The following is a 19121-nucleotide window of genomic DNA, read 5'->3' as shown; positions in this document are numbered from 1 at the left end:
TTATATAAAAAGCTTTTAGAGTTCAAAGGTTGCACCTGTGACAACTGTCAGCCAGCCAGCAGCTCTACAAAAAGAGAAAGAAATACACTTACACATGGAGCATATGGACGATCTGCCCATGCCGCCCTGCTTCATCTTTGTAAAATATTGTCTTCAAACAGACAGTGACAAACTGACTAATTTCTTCTAACTTACAACTTGTGGGTGTGTTCGAAAAGTCAGACGCTCAATTTCTTATAATCTAATGTCAGCGGACAGCGTGTGCAACCCCCAGAGTTCAATATAGATGACACAGAGATGCTGATGAAAAGATGTGATGCACAAACAACATACTTTGTTCCAGCTATATAGATTCAATTTATCTCAAACTGAGGGCCGTATCCTCTGTCTTCTTCTACTTATAATCATAAATACTCAGTCGGTTTAACCTAACGTTTATTCAAAGTGCCAGTTATATAAGTTCAATTTCTGGTTTACAATAAAGTCCGGGGAAAAGTGGCACAAACGCTCTTCATATGGGGAATAAAAATGGTAGAAAAAGCAACCAAGAGAGCATACATCAGAAGAGGGTCAGTTTAAATCTTAGAAATTCTGCAGGAGCTCTGGCCTTTTAATGAGTTCTATCCACAAAGTGAAAAATCCTGTGACCTTAGAATTTACATTCTGAATAATTTCCTCCTAAATGTACCCATGAAATGAGAGACGTCTGGGGGCAGGCGATTATGCCTCAGTGGCTAGTCTTTTTCCCTGGGATTCTCACTAGTGACTGGAATTAGCATGGCTTAAATTCTCTCCGCCCCACAGCTAATTGAAACACGTAATCTCCCGAGTTCTGCTTGCACACAGAGGGGCCCGGGAAGGACTCAACGGCGTTACATGTTATCCTCAGAGCAGACGCGTTCAACAAGGCCGTAGCGCACTGCAGCAGAAAGCAAAGTAGAAACAAGTCTCGTGGTGGAAATAACTTTTGTTTCCGTTCTCCACAGCTAAATAATTCACGTATTATGCTAACTATGCTAAACAGAATAGAACATCAGTTTGAGGAGCTGACAGATGTACGAGAGCGGATGCTTTGTGGGGGTAATAAAAAGATGTAAAACACTCTGTTCAGTAATGTGCACAAGTTAGCTCTGTGATTTTTTTCTTTTTTTCTTTTATGCGGTCCCCTAACGGCCCACAAGACTGCCTGTCAGCCTGGGCGTGGAGCTCGAATTTGCTCCAGCAGAGGTGGGGATGAATATTCAGAGGCTCAGCTGCCTCTAAGGCCCACAGAGACATGGCATACACCCCTCCAAGGACCCCCAAACCCCCCTCCCCTCCACCTCCCTCATCTCTCTCCAAACACACACACTTTCCCTTGATGTGGTGGAACCGGTCCAACATTCCACAGGTGTGACCCATCCAGACCTGTGAAAGCCTCCACACACCACTCTGGTCACTGTCATCACGAAGAGCAGCTGCGTTCATGCACGAAGCAAAAAAAAAAAAAACACAGAACTATGAGCTTTCTATTGGACATCCTGTAAAAATTAATCAACCCCTCCCCCCTGCTTCCCATCTGCAGGTTGCACTCATGATGCCACAGTTAAACTGATTGATGGGGAGGTTTCTTCATCTCTCCGCAACACACTTTGTAGACTTTTGAAGGTTAATAGCCAAAAGATTGATCCATCCATCGCATTAAAGCCTCGTATAATACCACTCCATGCTCGGTTTAAAACTAATTTCTCGCTTTTCTGCTGGATAATGTTGGACACATATAGGCATGCCCTTGGACATGATTTCACACGCTCTGCTGCAGGATGTAGACTGCTGTCCATCACAGAAACACACATGCACTCGCACTCACATGCATCCATTCACACACCAAATACACGCACCAAACACGCTTAAAGTTCCGGTGTAACCCGTGGACTTTAGTTGCATTGTGTTGGTCAGGGAGTGAAGACACCCTGACCCGAGGATCTCTTTATGGTCGACCACTGTTTATTCTGATTGACTGTAAAAAAACCTCCATGTTTAATTCTATTGGTGCTCTAGTTTCTCGACCACAGGGGAAATGTGCAAAAGGGCAAAATGTGGCAAAACATCAAACATAAAATATGTATGCCAACGGATGATACCCCCCCGTGTCCATCTATGTTTTTTATGGAGAAAATGTAGGCCAGTCCTATGTTAAGCTATCAAAATATGAAGTTGTTCAAAAGCTATAACTCCCAATCTCTAGTTACACCTGAGGGACTGACTAATACCTGAAAGTGGCATTCCATTCCCACAGGGATCAAATTCAATAGTGAGCTACTCACCACTCCAGGAAGGTAACAAATTATCAGGTTTTGATTGACAATGTATGGGCCAGAAGCTTCCACACCAATTTGCAAAGAAAATCTAAAAGTTTTGAACAAGCTGTAACGCTCTATACCCTGATCATGCCTGAGGGCCTGACTAATACCTGAAAAAGTAATTCCTATCCCATTGGGTTCCAATGCAATAGATATGTTGTTCACCACTCCAGGAAATATTAGGGTTGTTGGCTATGACTTAGCAAAGGGAGATATTTCTGCTGTGACACATCCCATGGAGCTCCTCGGTTTAGCTATTAGCCAGAGAGCTAACAGTAAGTTAGCGAGATGCCTAGTCATTCTAAAAATCAAATATAAGGTAAGACACACCTGATAAACACGAGAAGCACCTCCATATTAATCTTCTGCCAGATCAGCCTCATCACAAATTAGATAACAATGCAAAACATAAGTAAGCTTAGTTTGCCTTAACTGTAAGCTAGCAGCTACCGCTCTAAAAACAAACTTTGCTTTGCCTTTATTGGACACCTGAAGAGAGACAGGAAATGTTGGGAAGAGAGAGCGGGGCAGTGACATTAAGCAAAGGGTCGAGGTCGGACTTGGAACCAACAACAGCCGTGATGAGGACTGTAGCCTCCGTCCATTTGGCGCTCAACATAACCACGGACGATAACAATGTTTCCACTGCATGTTCAGTCAGATGAATTGTTTTTTCAGGCAGCGACATACACTAGGCTATAACATTGTTGTTTTGACAAAAAAAACATCATAAATAACAGGATGTATTATGATAACAAACGAGGACACCCACCTCTTTTCCCCTGTAATTTAACCCAAGGAAATTTACAAAACATTATCTATATCCTATATACCATTTCTATACAGAAACAAAGTGTGGAAACATACAGACAGTAATGATAGAATAATGACACTCTACGCCTTGGACAAAAGCGTATGCAAAAAGACACAAAAAAGAAACAATTTACTTCAAAGGGTCAAGGTATATTAAAGGGCAATAATCAAGGCAATGTTTATATTTATACTGTATAAACGTTTTAGTGATTTAAAGTAGCTGAAAAACTATAATTTAAAAATAGTAAAATAGAGATAGTAAAAGGATTTTAGCCTACGTACAAGAGTAGCTTACAAGTAGCCTATATGACATCTATATTGACAACTGAAATGCACTGTATCCAATTTAAAGACAACCAGCTGTAAATATCAGACATTTTAGTGCAAGTTAGCTTGGTAACTTGAGCAAGCAAACTATGTTTTCAGTGTGTTCATTTGAATCAGTTCTGTAGGTTGTGACAGGAATGATACCCTATAGCATTTCTGGAAATAAAAAAATGTGCACAAAATAACATGAAAACAAGAAGAGACAATTGTACAAAAGTGGAGGAAAGGGGCAAAAGTGCAACATAGAAAAAAGAAGGGAAGAAGAAATTGATGGGGGGGGGGGGGGCACTGAACTTAAACTTAACATGAATAAGCTACATTCTGGAGTTTGGAGGTCCTCGCAGTAAAATATTAAACTATTCCCAGGTAGATTGTGTGTAATAATATCGTGACTCTGGGACAAGGTTTCATAATATGACTCTGCTTCATTGGCACTCAGTGATTGGACTTGATTTGTTCGTCAATGTCTACGCACAGGCAGCCTCCCAGGCGCGTTGAGACTCAACATGCTGCATAGGCTGCGACACAGCACCTGTAACGTTATAGAGTCGACCCAGAAGCGTCATCTTTGAAACAATCATACAGCACATCCTCTGTTGCCACCGAGACAATTGAGCTGACTGCACGCTATCAGATCAAACTGAACACCATGCACAGAAAATATGAAATGGATCAAATGTCATTAGTAGCCTTACACATTTTCTTGCAAAACCAAATGCTCTGATTGGCATAAAATCAGCTTTATTAAGTGTCCTAAATAGTGAGATTTATTCAGTTTAATTGGATTTAAATGTGAAGACAGGGTGATTTCCTGTGTCTGTTTCTCACATCTCAAAGAAAAATAAATGCACGAAACTGGAGTGTGAGCTGAGAGGTAAAAGACAGCAGGCAAGTCGACGCTGATATTTCACAAATGGAAGCAAAAGCTTCATGTCACTCTTTGACTGTGCAGCCAGAGCCGAGGAGCTGGCTATATTACATGCTGTAATCTGGCATTCACACCTTTTCTCCCCATTCATTGATGGTGCATTTCTTCCCTGATAAAGGCGCTGTGCTGCGATGCGTTTAACATCAATCACATCCAGAGCGCGGGGCGCGTACAGTCCTCCGTCTGTCAGCGAGAAAGTGCTCTCGCCTCGGGTGTGGGATATGTGCTTCTCCGCTCTGTTATCCCGTAAAGATCTGATCTTCTCCTCGCGGGAGCTGTGTAAGTGAGTGGCCCTGTTCTGGACGTGCCATTTATTTCCAATTCGCACACAGTCGAAAGTTGGGACTTGAGACTTTCAGCACCACTTTTCCGTGGACAGCGCTCGCAATGGTTTTGGATGGATCGACGCAGCCTCGAAATGCGTGTGGAAATTCCTTTTGGATACTATTCAGAAACAATGTTTAGATGCTGCGTTTCATAAAAGCCAGAATTGTTCAGGAAAAGCCTCCCTTCACGCATTGACAGACCCAACAAGATACGGTTTCGCTTTGGATATGGGTCACTTCTAATAAAAGGATTCTTCGTGGGCTTGAGATCGGGGTAAGTAAAGCCACACAAGCTGCAGAAATGGGTCATCTAAGGCAATACATGTTCAAAAAAACATCGTGACTTATATAAGTATTCAACGAAATATGGAAAAGATACTAATAACAAGGATCCATAATACAAATGTTTCAATGATTTCACGCAAAACACTTGTTATGAAATTTGCTGGTTTCAAACCTGATTAATACTTCAATCAAATTCACGATTCTTAATGTTATGATTTTTTTTTGTATAAAAGCAGATACATGTCTGCTGTTAGTGCTACGCCCAGGACTGGAGGTGCATTGATTGTTTTTACGCGTTACGGCGCAGCGTTTCTGTGTAGAGCTCGTGTGCCTCGCTGCGCTGCAGAGGCACCTGAAGTCTCACAGAAAAACGATAAAAGAATGACTCAACACCCAAAGTGCCGGAGCTACACGCTGAAGGTGTAATTAAAGATGTAGTTTTGAACGCACAGTGCAGACCAAAGAGTGGACAAGTCTTTCTTCTACAGAAAACAATCGAGTTTGAGTCTGAATGGCAGCAACATGGTACAAAAAGCTCCCCCACATTTATCTTATCTCCACCTCTCTGTCGGTGTCTCCCTCTCAGCCCTGAAACAAGTTGAGTCACGCAGGGGAGCACCCTGGCTGGCTGAGTGGTGGTGGTTGTTTTTTTTTTGGGTTGTTTTTTACGAGTGTGTGTGTTGGGGTGGGTGGAGGAAGGATAGTGGGGGGCGCACAGTGTGTAAACCATCGATTGTCAGTCAGTGTGCTGTGCAGATGTGCAGCCTCCTGGCAGTGGCATCGAGATAGGAGACAGTTCTGATGTGAGCCTGCTGCTGTGTGGGTTTATGTGTGTATATGTGTGTTCATAACCCCCCAGCAAACTTTAAAAGCATTCTGGTTACCCTGAGGCTTGTGTTCTGTTCATAATGATGTATATTAATGTGCATTTGCATGCATGTGATTGTCTGTTGCTAATAAAACATCACTGGAGGTCGTGGTCAAGCACCATAACTCAAGCCAAGATCCCCACCACACAAAGAAACCCCAGTATTAATATTGCTTCCATTTGGGGCTGCTCCCTCAGGCCTGTTTGTGGGGCCGGAGATTAGCTTTGTGCTATCTCACTCTCATAGCTTCAACTCATGGTGGGGGGGCTGCTGTGATTGCAGCCAAATATGCCATTGTCTGCATTCCCTCTGAACTTACAGCCAAGAGGGGAAATGTTCCTCATATCAGCGGGTAATTATCTAAAGAGTCTGACTCAGCAAAAAGACAGATTTTAATTCAATCTCTTCCAGCCTCTGAGCTCCCACCAGATGGATTTTATGTCTTACGTTGGGTTATTCTTGTTGGCATGTTCTTCACAACAGGGACTGATAGCCTACCTGGATCTAGCTACAAAGCATGCTTAAGAAATCTCCCCCTGAGAGAGATTGGAGGGAATACTGTGTGTGTAGATTGTAGCTTCCAGGAAGAGGTGCAGGCAGGGCTTATTCAAACAGCCATAGATTTACTTTTCCGAGCCATGCCGGGCTTATCTTGTCCTCCCGAGTTAGTTTAGCAAGTGCAGACTCAGCGTAAGACCTCTGCTTTGCCTGCTGCTAAGTTCTCGTTAATATGTCATGGGCCAGAGTGTAAGCAGCTATGGAGAGATACTGTAGCATCGCCTCATTCTCTGCTTAATAATACACAAGCTTGCAGGGAGCCTACAAAGGCTTCAATACATTTCACACAGTTGGTAAGGGGTCAAATCAAGAACACATCATTCATTTGATGAAAACCACAATGATCAAAGTGATTGAAATCATTCCAAGAGGAGGGAGGAGGGGGGGTTTGATCTTGTTCTCCTGTCTGCAGAGGGACTCCTCCAGTATCCACATCTTTTACTGTAGCTGCTGCACCGATTCCAAGAGCAAGGCTGCAATAAACAAACGTGTGCACTGTTTCCCAAAACAGACTGGTGGTTAAATTCCCCGTAGACCCCAGTGTGTTCCTTTTTTCTTACAAAGGCTTGTGCTGGAGACGGTGAAATGTTATTTCTGTAGCGTATAGAGCCCAGGTTCCAGCTCTGCTCTCCTCTCGGCAGACGCCATCTGCTCACTGGGGAGGTTTTCCAAACAATCCCATAGTAAAGGCAGGGGGAATAAGAAACATGGCTACACTTCAAACACAGCATGCTCAGGTTTTTTTTGTCTTTGAAATGGAAAGAAGGCCCTTAATCTGAGAGACAATTAAAGAGGAATACCTAAATAAATACATGACTAAGTAAAAAGAACCTTTCCAGATTCGCTTGTGCACTATATTTTATCTTGTACTGATGTGCTGATGTGCATAATGTCATCTGTATTATAATGGAAAGAAAATACGAGTTTAAACATAAATAAATACACAACTTAGTAATACTACTTGCCCTAAAGTATGCCCCTGGTGTTGCATTTGTATATCATGCACACTTGCATCCTATGGTTATTTCTTTATACATTAAATGTTGATATTGTATAAACATGTCTGCAAATACTTCTAGATGATTCCCCCAATGTGTCTGCATCAGAAGAGGTTGAGGGTGCCCTGTCACCTCTCCAGCTACCAGAACAACTTCCGTATTTTGGTCCGCACTGGGACTTGAACCGGCGATCCTCCGCTTTCCAACCCAAGTCCCTACAGGCTGAGCTTCCGCTGCCCGCTGTAAAAGTGTAAAGTCGCACATTTAGGGTAAATCAATAGCTCAAAAGTATACATTTGAATAGCTTTAATGTCTGTAATTCACCAGTATGATTTCTGACATAAAATGCACACAGTATGCTCATGCTTGTCTTAAAACTAAGAGTAAATACCTAAAAGAACATAAGATTTAGTCACGTCCTTGAGTTGCATTAGGATATTACACACTACATTTGTACTACTACATTTTGTTCATTATCAAACAGACCTTTCTGTTTCAATGTTTCCTAGTAATCCAATATATTTAAACCAATGCATTTCCATCACGAGGGGTTTATACACCATTTATTCTGCATCATAATGGACCATTGAGGCTGTGTTTCTACGGCTGCTGGATGCCGATTTAACTTTTGCCCATTAGCTGGTTTTGACATAACAACATGTGCTGCTGTCTCATGAAGTTCTATTTCGATTTGTGCATGTGTACCTAAAGAATGAAACAGGTACAAATCAAACCTTATAGCATTTAAATGACAGGGATACAGCTTTTACAGTAATTTGTCTTACACACCGTAAAACTTCTATTAATAGGCCAGGCTTTTATTTCCGTCAGTCTGTGAAACCAACCTGCCTTTATCTGGGACAGGTGTCAATACAAGATGGGCTTTTCATTATTTTTAAACAAAACTTTGCAAAGCAAGGATGGGAAATTCTATAAAAGTATAATCAGAGGCGCTGCTTGTCAACAGGCAAGGCAGGCAACTGCTTGGGGCCCCAGGCCAGTAGGGGGGGCCCCCAACGGCGGACAAACTTTAAACCATAGCATTTCCTCAGAATGGGCAAATTTTGCAATGACAGTAGGAAACCTCAATAAGCAGGGCCCCCATCTGACAGCACTCACTCTCAATGCCCTGCTAAGCGTTGCAGCATTATTCCAGTGAAAACCAAAATTTGTCAATGAAGGAAAATGAAGATGACTTCCCTGTCTGGGGCGGAAAAAAGAAAGAGGAAAATAATAATGAACACTGGTTGGAGGGGCCCCCAATACATTTTTGTTTAGGGCCCCAACAGACCCCTAGAATCGCCCCTATATTGATTACACCAGAAAGAATATCTACCTATGCACAAAGTAAGTTAAAAATCACTGATTTGATCTTGATTTTTAAGACGGTACACCGACCGGCTGCACGGCTGATACGCTTACCATTTTGCTGCTTTTTCTCCTTTTGTTAAATACGCTGACTCATCAGCACTAAATGCATCAGAACCTCTAACTGAAACCTGCTTTTATTAGTCAAAACGTGCAGCTACACTATGCTTCTAAAAGAGACGGGGTCTTAAACTGGAAAGGAGTTTTTACCAAAAGATATACATGACTCACTAAAAGTACGTGCTCTGATGCATTTTTCTCATTTTTGCAAATGCCCTTGTGTTACATCAGTTGGACGTCTATATTGTATTCCTATCATGCAGGTTTTTATGTATTTTATATGTTGATAGAGTATGAAAACATATCAAGATATTTAAGAAAGGAGTTCATGAACATCATTTAGACACTATCATAATGGCCCATTGATGCCCATTGGGAGGATGTCTTATTCTTTTGGATGATGATGGGTGTAAATTTCAGTTTTGTCCTTGTAACTGGTAATCTCGTGTAAGCAGACATTTTCTTTCTCAGTTTTTCCATTTCAATTTGTGCATTAGCGGGTATATTAAGGGAAAAGCAACAGGTAGAACTGACACCTTCAAATAGCATTTTAATGTCTGCAATACATCTTTTGAAGTAATTTGCTCCCAAACATCGACTTTTACTAACTAGTATGAATTCAGAACATAACATGGATTCCGCCCCTTATTATATTCCTCGACATATCATTAATCCTGAAACGGCGTGGAAAAAACGATTTCAAATTATGAACAAATGGGCAGAAAGAAACAACAGAAAGATCCAGAAGAGCGATGTTGCACGTTTCCTGAGTCATCACACACACGGACTCTTCCTGGGGCAGCGCTGTGTGAAATGGAGTGTGAAATGAGTGCACTTAACATCCCTGCAGTGGATTATAGACATTATCTTACGCCGGGGTTCGAGAGCATCCAGCCTCTCACCCCCGTGAATCTGTCATCAAGTTACATTCACCTTTACTCAAGTCCAGATAATGTTCCCAGCATGCCCCATGGCCATCAATCTCTGACGCAGTTGAAGACTCAGGTAAATGATACCTTCATGTAACGCTGAGAGTTTACTTGAACTTGACTTTGAGCGCCATGCAGGGCTGGATTCTTTAGTGTCTGTTGATTGTCAATCACCAAAAATGGACTTCAAAGTTTTTTTTATTGATCGTTTCCCCCGTTAAATACACCCTTCTCATCTAGAGAGTGTAGTGTCCTTGTCAAATTGATGAAAGGGAATGTGTTTTGCCTTCAATCATATGAATAATGGATAAACACCTCTTTTGAAGTAACTAAAAATACAGCTCAAAGCACTCTGTCCGTGCTAATGTATGCATTTTGGGGCTATTTTGTTTTTGCACATGTACTCCTTTAATATGGACTTGGATAACTGGCCCAAACAAAAGACACATTTCAGAAAGATATATACAATGGAAAATGATAAAACTTTTAAAAAAAGTCAAAACTTGTGCACTTATTTGATGTCATATTTGCCTGACATTTCCAAAGATATATAAAATGTTTCAGAAAATGACAGCAAACAGGAAGACATTGAAATAGTCAAAAGACACACAATAGAGATGCTCTTACAATAGAGCAATAAACTGCAGAGGGATGATTTAGCCTAAACAAAAGAATAAAGAGAAGATTTTTAGATCAAAACAATGCTCTCTTCAGTCACACCTCCTTCATCCCTCAGCTCCTTTCCTCCCTTCTTGTATCCATACTTCCCCTGCTCCTCCTGTCCTGTTTCACTAGCAGGGTTCTGTGAGGTAGAGATAGCAGCAGACGAGTGCTAGTTCTAATCTAAAAACAAGATTCTGGGGGCGCCGGGTAGCCTAGCGGTTATATCGAGCCCCATGTACAGAGGCTATAGTCCTCTTGCGGCGTGGGTTCCAATCCGACCTCTGCCCTTTGCTACATGTCATCCCCCCACTCTCTCCACCCAACATTTCCTGGCTCTCTTTAGCCGTCCTAATAAAGGACGAAAAAATATCTAGAAAAAAAAATTGATTCTGCAGTCAATTTCAAGTAACGTTATGCAACTCAAAGTTGATTTGGTTTGTTATCAGTTTGTTTTCGTTGGACAACAAAAGTATTTTCTTGGATTTGGAAAGTCTGCTGGTTCTCCTTCTGTTGTACTCTTGCGATGACGCGCTTTCATTGTGCCACTAGAAACTGCGTCCCTGAGTGAGTGGGGCTGTCTCTCCTCCCCCAGGGTTAACGGTTGAAGAGGGAGGGGTTTATGAATATATGAAACAAGTTTGAGCCTCTGAGCAAAACATAAACAATCTGAAGGAAGTAACATCCTGTCCAGAGCATCAAAGAGGGAGTTTGATAACACGTATACATGTTTGAATTTTGTTTATAGTCATAATGTCACATACTATACCTGTAAGCGGTCTCTAATGTAACACATATTCAGAGTGAAATGGAGAGAAAAGATCCCACACAAGCTGTTGGGTAACTAACTGTTGTCTATAGTTACTGAAAATGACTGTCACAGAGTTCCTTTTCTTCTTGGGGGGGTTATCAAGAGGCACTCTGGGAAATCAAGACTTTATGTAACATCAGATTTGGAAGAAGTAAATAAAACATTTGGACACAAAAAGGAAGTATCCTCCTCTCATCATAAAGCTAAACTTTGAAGGCATTTAACATCACACACTGATGGTATTTAATTTATTCATAAAAAGCAGTTAAAAGTTTTTTTAAATAGTAAAAGGAAACAATTAAAAAACTTCAACAACTCCAACTTACTCTGTTTGTTTACCTAAAAGCCCAACTGGGGAAACGAGCGATAGCTATAAACTCTTTGTGCAGCACATCAGGTTCATGCTTTGTATTGAAACTATGTTAAATTGCATTGTCCCTATTAAATAAATAAACTCAAATTCAAACATTCATTATAAGTGCTGAAAGCCTTTTCACCTCAGGTTTTGGGATGAGTTATCATAATTGTGCAGTCTACCACGTCTGTGATCTTACTTATTTTTAGTATGTCATCTCTAATTTTACATGATAATATAAAGTACCTTAACTTTGTTCTATTGTTGTTCACCAAAATTTTACCTTGAGAGGATTTTATTGTTTCTTTGTCCTTCTCACCTGCTTCATGGCAGCCACATGCAGACTGCTAAAGAGATTCATGTTAGTTTGGTTTATTGTCCTAAGTCAATTAAAGCCCAAGAGATTGTCTGGTTTGAGTCGTCAATTCAACTCAAAAATGTTCAATAAAGAGTTCTCAACTTCTTTCCAGAATGGTAATAACCTTGGACACTGAGGAGAAATATGTGTGTAATTTGATTTTGTTCTCCACACCCTCTCCAACAACAACTGGGACCTCAGAGGGGGGAGTATTTAACAACTTGGCAAGGTGTAACCAAGTACCTCATGCTTTCTTCAAAATCCCTCCAATATGTGTAATATGTTAGATTTCCATGTAGAGAGTCTTTTCAGTCTTCTGTCATCATGTCTTTTTCCCATTTTAATCTGACCTTATTTGATATAAAAGTGTGCTTTGCATACTTCTGGTATTAACAGCGGCCTGCTGGGGCTTGTATACAATGCTATGAGAGAGCTGAGAGTAAAGCATAAAACCACAACAACAACAACAACAACAAGAAGCTGAAAGTTCTGTAACACTACTGATGTAAAACTTGTTGCAGGGTTGTGACTTTGAGTGAAACTTTCACATCACACATTTATTTGATCCATTGCTGGGATGAAGATATTGATTTCACCTGTTTTAAGTGTTAAAAGTGCTTACTGAGAAAGTATACAATTTCTTTAAAGCTACACCAGGACCCAATAAAGCAAGGCCCTCAGTCCCCCTGACTCTCACTCTTATTTTGCACTTCGCACTGTTATTGACATCCATAGAAGTGTGTAATAATCAGTTTTGAGAGAGGAGTCGTTGTGTGTTATGGATTTTTTGGCCTTTCTCAAAATGGGCTTGACTTGACTTGTCCAGTCATGAGCACAATATGTAATATATCTAATTTTGTATACATCCAAGTAAACCAAGTAAAATCCAGAAAAATGAAGACATAAACCTCCACTCCTTCCCGTCTGCCTTAAGCTGCCCTCGAGCTCCCTCCGTCCAAAATTTTAAACCACTAAACCCACATCCTGTTCCTCTCCATATTCCCCTTATAGACCAGTAGAGCTCATTAACATGGGCAAGACAAAATTAATTAACGTGCAGCATCTGAAAAAAAATTTTCTCCTTAAAGGTAAAATTACAGCTTCCATAAAAGGGAGCCGCAGATGCCGCAGATTTCTTGCATTCCCTTCTTTTCCTCTGAAAGACTGACAGTCAGGATGATACCGGAGAGAAGAGAGGCTTGCTGAGAAAGAGAGCTCTGACAGCACCGGTGTTACCATTAACTATCACCTGTAATTTCCCCTCCTGCAATTTATGCATGTCGTGTAATATTTGCTGGTATGTGGCTTTTTTTCCTGTATTTTAATGAAATAATGGAAACAATGGACGGACAGATATATAGATAGATAGATACAGTAGATACTTTTGGGAGTTCTTCTTTTAGTTTAGCTCAAGTATGGCCTGAGTAAAATTTAACAACATAGGAACACTCCTGCTTGGATATTCTTTCCACCTCTCAGTGTGGGTGTAACCGGGCACCGAGGCAGCAGTCCACTGTGATCACGCTGCACTGCACTCTGTACACTCTATACACTCTATAGATCCCATTTGTGCTCACACTCCCTTCACACCTCTTCTCGGATAAGTATCTTTAGACTTTGCTTCGCATGTGTGTTTTTCTCAGCTCTCATATTTGTGAAATATTGAAAAATAGTTAAGTCCATTTTTTCATAATAAATCTCCCTGTGCAATCTGTTTTTATGCGCTTGTCTCCCAAAACAGAAACAGAAACTATGGTTATGAAGATTAAAAACTGTATTAAAAAGTAAAATATAGAAACATTTGTATCTACCACGGGATTTTCTTTTCTTGCAAAAGTAGCAAGAACTTGGTGCAAGAAAGTGAAAGACTAACATACCTCAGGGCTGATAAGCATGTTTTGCTACACTGCCTGCTCTGTGACACCTTAACACTCCCCCTAGATGACAGATTAAACCAGCAGTTATAATTCAAAACAAAAAAATCAACTAATGACTAAAAGCTTCTTAAAATGACACTTGAATAGATTTTTCTCTTCTTTGGGGCGACTGTACGAGGATTTTTGGCAACCCGGTTTCAGTCCACAAGGATTATTGGTCACTAGGGGGCAGCACAACAAGGATTTTTGGCATACCAGGTGCCCAACAAAAATTTTGGCCACTAGGGGGCAGCACGAAAAGCTTGCAACACAAACCTAAATTATTGGCATTGTAACTATAGGGATTATTTACATGTGTTTGATACAAAATAGACTGTTTGGGGTTTAATCTGAGGAAATTAACATCAAAATAACAACAACAATAAAACAGACTTGTGCAGTAAGTCATAGGTAGCCTACTTAAGATAAAGACATCCAACTATAGTTTTATGCCTTACATTATCAACTATAAAAGAAAGACGGAAAAGGGCATCTGTGTGGCAAAGATCTTAAAGCAACAAACAGGAACAAGTGTTCATGTTGTCAAGAGAAGAAGACTTCTGTGAAATGTTTCACCAAGAAGACCTTGGCTCTGTACAGCCGAATGGAATCAGGAAAGAGCCAATAGCCAGCACATGTCGCCTATCAGATACAATATTCAAACTGATGGAGAAAGTGCACATAAATAGGACAACAAAAAACACTAACACAGGTCTGACTCTGACATTTGGTACTTTGATCAGTGATGCTTGCAGAGAAAGCCTGCAGAGTCGGATAATATACATTTCTTTTGGGGTCAATTAATAAATGTAAAAGTGTATTATTTTGCAGCTTTAATGGAAAATTAAAGACAAACTGATCTGGATGTCTGAATGAAACCAAGAGGGAAACATTCTTAAAGCGTAGCAAAAGCAAAGGATCCTTGTCTTTGTAGTCTTTCAATACCTGCGTCAGTACTTGCACCAAATCCCAATAGAGGGATTACAGATACATAACGAACGGATTCACAACCAAATAGATGAAGAACAAAAATGCTGCTTTAATAGACGAAGGGAAAACTGGGGTGTTACTCCCAAAAGTCTCAGCACCAAATGGTTTGATGAATATGAAAGACTGTAAATCATATACTATGGCTTTCACAGTCTCTTGATCTCAATCCAGTTATTCACCAACAACAATACCTGTATTTGAGACATTTTATTTGTATCATAGTGTATGTTCTGCAAAAATAATTTTCTGCTACAAGACTATGTCACCACAGACCATGGATGGTGTCCTGTTTTCATCGTGTGGTCTGGTTTAAAAAAAAACAAAAAAAACACTTCTCACTTAGGGCTCTGTTGTCTGTTTCATTTCAAAAAAGACGCTGGTGAGATGGTGGACGAAGAAACTGAGTCAGACACTATAATGATAATCAATGCTGCATGTAATTGGATGTATTCAAAGTATAAATAAACAAGTCTACAGGAAAATACTGGGGAGCAGAAAACAGGATGAAGTAGCTTTATTATGTGCAGGACTCGCGCTCCGGTCACACTAACAGTCACATGTTAAAAAATCATCACACCCTCCCACTCACTCACTGTGAATTTTCCTGAATATTTCCTGCTGCGATCACACCACGGCTCATACTGACTTCCCAGGGGATAGTTAACTAGGGGCTGGCAGAAGAAAAATTTTGGTCTAAAATGTTTTCACCCAGATTTCCCCAAATTTCTCGAACATTTTTTGAAGTTTTCTTTTGTGAAAACACAATTAGCAAAAATGCAATCAACACAAACCCTCAACCTCCACCCCAGTGTAGCCATGACAACCCCCAATAGGTAACACAAACACTTGGATAAAGGTTTGGTAAAGGTAGAGTCTCAGGTAAAATGATTAAAGTTAATAAAAACATCTTCAACTTGTCGTTACTTCTGAAGTTTTCAATATTTAAACAAGAACACAATCTTTCCATGGGCGGCTGTGGATCAGTGGTAGTGTGGGTTCCACTCAGTACAATCCCAGCTCCTCCAATGTACATGCTGGGGCGGCTGTGCCTCAGTGGTAGAGTTGGTCGTCTCTCAACTGGAAGGTCAGGTGTTTTATCCCCAGTGTGGATGTATATGAATGTGATTAGTTACTTCTGATGACCACTTTACTCAGCAGCCTCTACCATCAGTGTGTGAATGGGTAGGTGTGACCTGCGGTGTAAAAGCGCTTTGAGTAGTCAGAAGACCAGAAAAGCTCTATACAAGCTCAAATCCATTTACCATACCAGTATGAATGTGTGTGAATTATTAGCTGATGACATGGCACTACAGAAGTGTTCAGAGCTCGTGGTCAAAAGATGAGAAAGATGTTATATAATTGCAATTCATCATTTTACCTAACCCTGCTGTGAATGCCAATATAACCATCAAAAGTAATGATTGGACGTGTTTTTTCTGAATTGATATTGAATGAAAACTGACATTCTTTGACACATTGATCACATTTAGCCTCAAATCATCTTCTATCTTAATTAGCTCTGCAGAAACAGTGTTTCCTGGAGACACCGTTGCAGCAGTAGATTTTGAAACAACACATTAGACAGCATTTTCTGGCATCATCACTGACAAACAAAAACAAGTGCAGGGATATCTTTAGGAGGAATGTGTTTATCCGTCTGATGGTGTCTCACATACTTGAGTCGATGCCAAAGAGCACGAGAGCTTTCTGGCTGCTTGCGATGGCCCAATGCCCTTTTTTAAAGACACTTTGCATTGTTTTCTATCATTTGTAATCTAAATGTACTTCAAACTGCACTACCAGAAAAGCAGTTGGTAGGATATCCATATGGAAAATGCTTCTCTTATACTGCCTTTACTCTAGTTATTGCAGTCATGGGAACACTGGGATCCATTCCAGCCCCCCAAAGATTTGTGCTTCCGAGGCCAAGTGCACACACAGATTGCAGCAGGCCTTTGGTGCAATAAAATACCCTCCAAAATGTGGTTCCTGTATAATGAGAACAAGTCTAAATTAAATATGCAACTCTTTAAAAAAAAAACTCTCCTTGAAACTTCCCATTCAACACAGTTATAGTGATGTGCTTTCTGAGTGGGTTTCAGGTCAGGTGGTTGACAGCAACTTATAATGAAGCCTTTCAGACTCACTACTTTCAGCAGTCCTGCCCCTCTATGCATCACCCCCAACAGGAAAAAATTCAAAATCTGCACTCTGAATGACAGTATATGCAGGATTTAAGTTTGTGTTTCAAGCAATGCAGCCATCACTTATCAACACAGGTGTTGATGATGTGGCTGCAATTACTGGCTCAGACATCAGCATTACAAATGGATGCTTGGGCCGCCACCTGCAGACAGCTCGGGTTCTCACAGTCACACTCTGCCGGCTGGGAGAAAGGTGTTTGATTCAAAAAAATGCTCCTCCGCTTAGAAATAGATTGCCAGGCTTGCTATGATGAGATTAGTGTGGCGCGGGTTCTGGAGGATCGACAGGACATGAAGAGAGCTTTATAGCAAGCTATACGGCTGATGTGCACGAGAATTAGTGTCTATGGGCCCCAAAGTGAAGTCTGAATCCTCTGATGTCCTGCGGTGATTCATTTAACTTTGCAACGGCTGATTAAACTGTCTCTGCCGTCTTTTTAACAAAGCATGACAGGGTGACAGTTTGACAGTGAAACCTGTTTTATTTTGAATGTGCGCTCCAGCCTTTAAAGCTACCAGTGGCGTGAGCACATTAGCTGAGACTTGAATTCACTGCCGCTGTTTTTAAATGCAACTGACATGATTCAATTTAGGTGATAATCTACCGCAATTGCATCTCCATTACTGCAAGTTAGATTTTAAACTGTGGTTGTAATTGAATGTGCATATGTTCAAATTAGAGTTGTACTAAGACTGATCCCAGTATTAGAAATGCAGCAGATTCAGCAGATTCAGCCTCAAATCCAGGATCAGGTATCTCGGAGTATGCTTCTTAAAGTACTTATCTGATACCATAATATGCCAGACAACCTCCCCCCCTTAAAATATATTAAAATATATACATATATTGGCGTTTCCACCATCACAAGTTGGGAATGTTACCAAAATAAGGGATCCATACCATCCTACTTTTTATACCAATCCGACTCTAAAGGGTCCCTTTTGTTTACTGTGTCCCTGTTCTTCTGTGAACGTTTAACTTAATTAACAGTGGGCTACACTGTGTTGGGCTGCTATGATGTCACACTATTACATAGCTGATGTGGCTATCACCTTCTGGCTTACACTCCGCTGACCAAATAAATGTACGGTTGGCTGAGGAAACGCAAGCAAGTTCAGGGTTTACCTTACTGAACTGTACTGAACCAAATCGGACTGCTTGGTGGAAACAGGGCTTTAAGCGCCCCTACAGGCCTGAAGCACTTCACTTGAGAAGGCTGGATTGACATGTTCATTCTATTTGAGGTAGTTTTCTGTGAATGTGTGCTTTGCATCATTAATTCATTAGCAGCGTCTGATGTTGAGTGATGTTAGCACAGTTGTTTCAGCTTTTTGAAGTTTATTTTTTTCCTTTTGCAGCGATGCAGTGATTCCATTGTTGCACGTTATTCCTAATGTCAATTGTTTTGACCATTGCAGGTCGGTGGTCCTTGTCCTCCATGGTAGAAATACTGTTTTACAATGCAAGAGAAGAACAATGAGCTGCTTGCGAAGATTGTTATGCTAAAGTGAATGTCCCTTCTGGGGTTAATAAAGTGAGTCTGAGTCTGAAAACATCAGCAAACATTTTTTTCTGAGTCACACATTTTTTAAGTTAAATATAACTTAAGCCATTTAAAAATACAACAACGACAAATAAACTGCTTCATGTAATAATCAGTTTTTTTTTCAGACACTCCTCAGCAGAAACAGAGCTAAAGGAAAGGCAGCCACGCCAATATTAGCTTAGCTGGTTTCTACGTATTTAAGTTTCTTTGAGATTCCTTCAGTGTTCTGAGCGAATCTTTTAAATAATGAATTTAAACCATCATAAAACTCTAAACGTGGTTAGTAGTAGTATATTACGACGGAGGATTAGGGGCCACGTTAAAAACATTATTTTTTTTTAAATTTCGAAATTAAAGTCGTAAATTTACGACTTTAATCTCGTAAATTAACGACTTCGAGACCAGCCTGCGCGAAAATGATAAAAGTAGAACTCTTAAAGTCTTTAAAGAATTAAAGAATAAAGTGGTTATTTTAGT

General features: G+C 40.6%; 1 protein-coding gene across 1 annotated transcript in view; it reads left to right on the top strand.

The window, feature by feature from the left end:
- The first annotated feature begins 4386 nt into the window (after positions 1-4386).
- Positions 4387-19121, top strand: part of LOC132978266 (metabotropic glutamate receptor 4-like) — a 188734-nt gene continuing 173999 nt past the window's right edge. Inside the window, exon 1 of the mRNA XM_061043419.1 lies at positions 4387-5010. The gene's annotated coding sequence lies outside the window, so the exon portion shown is untranslated. The remainder of the gene's footprint in view (positions 5011-19121) is intronic.

This window comes from Labrus mixtus, chromosome 7 (assembly GCF_963584025.1).
Source record: "Labrus mixtus chromosome 7, fLabMix1.1, whole genome shotgun sequence".
Taxonomy (NCBI): Eukaryota; Metazoa; Chordata; class Actinopteri; order Labriformes; family Labridae; genus Labrus; species Labrus mixtus.
This window is presented reverse-complemented; position numbering and strand designations above follow the sequence as displayed.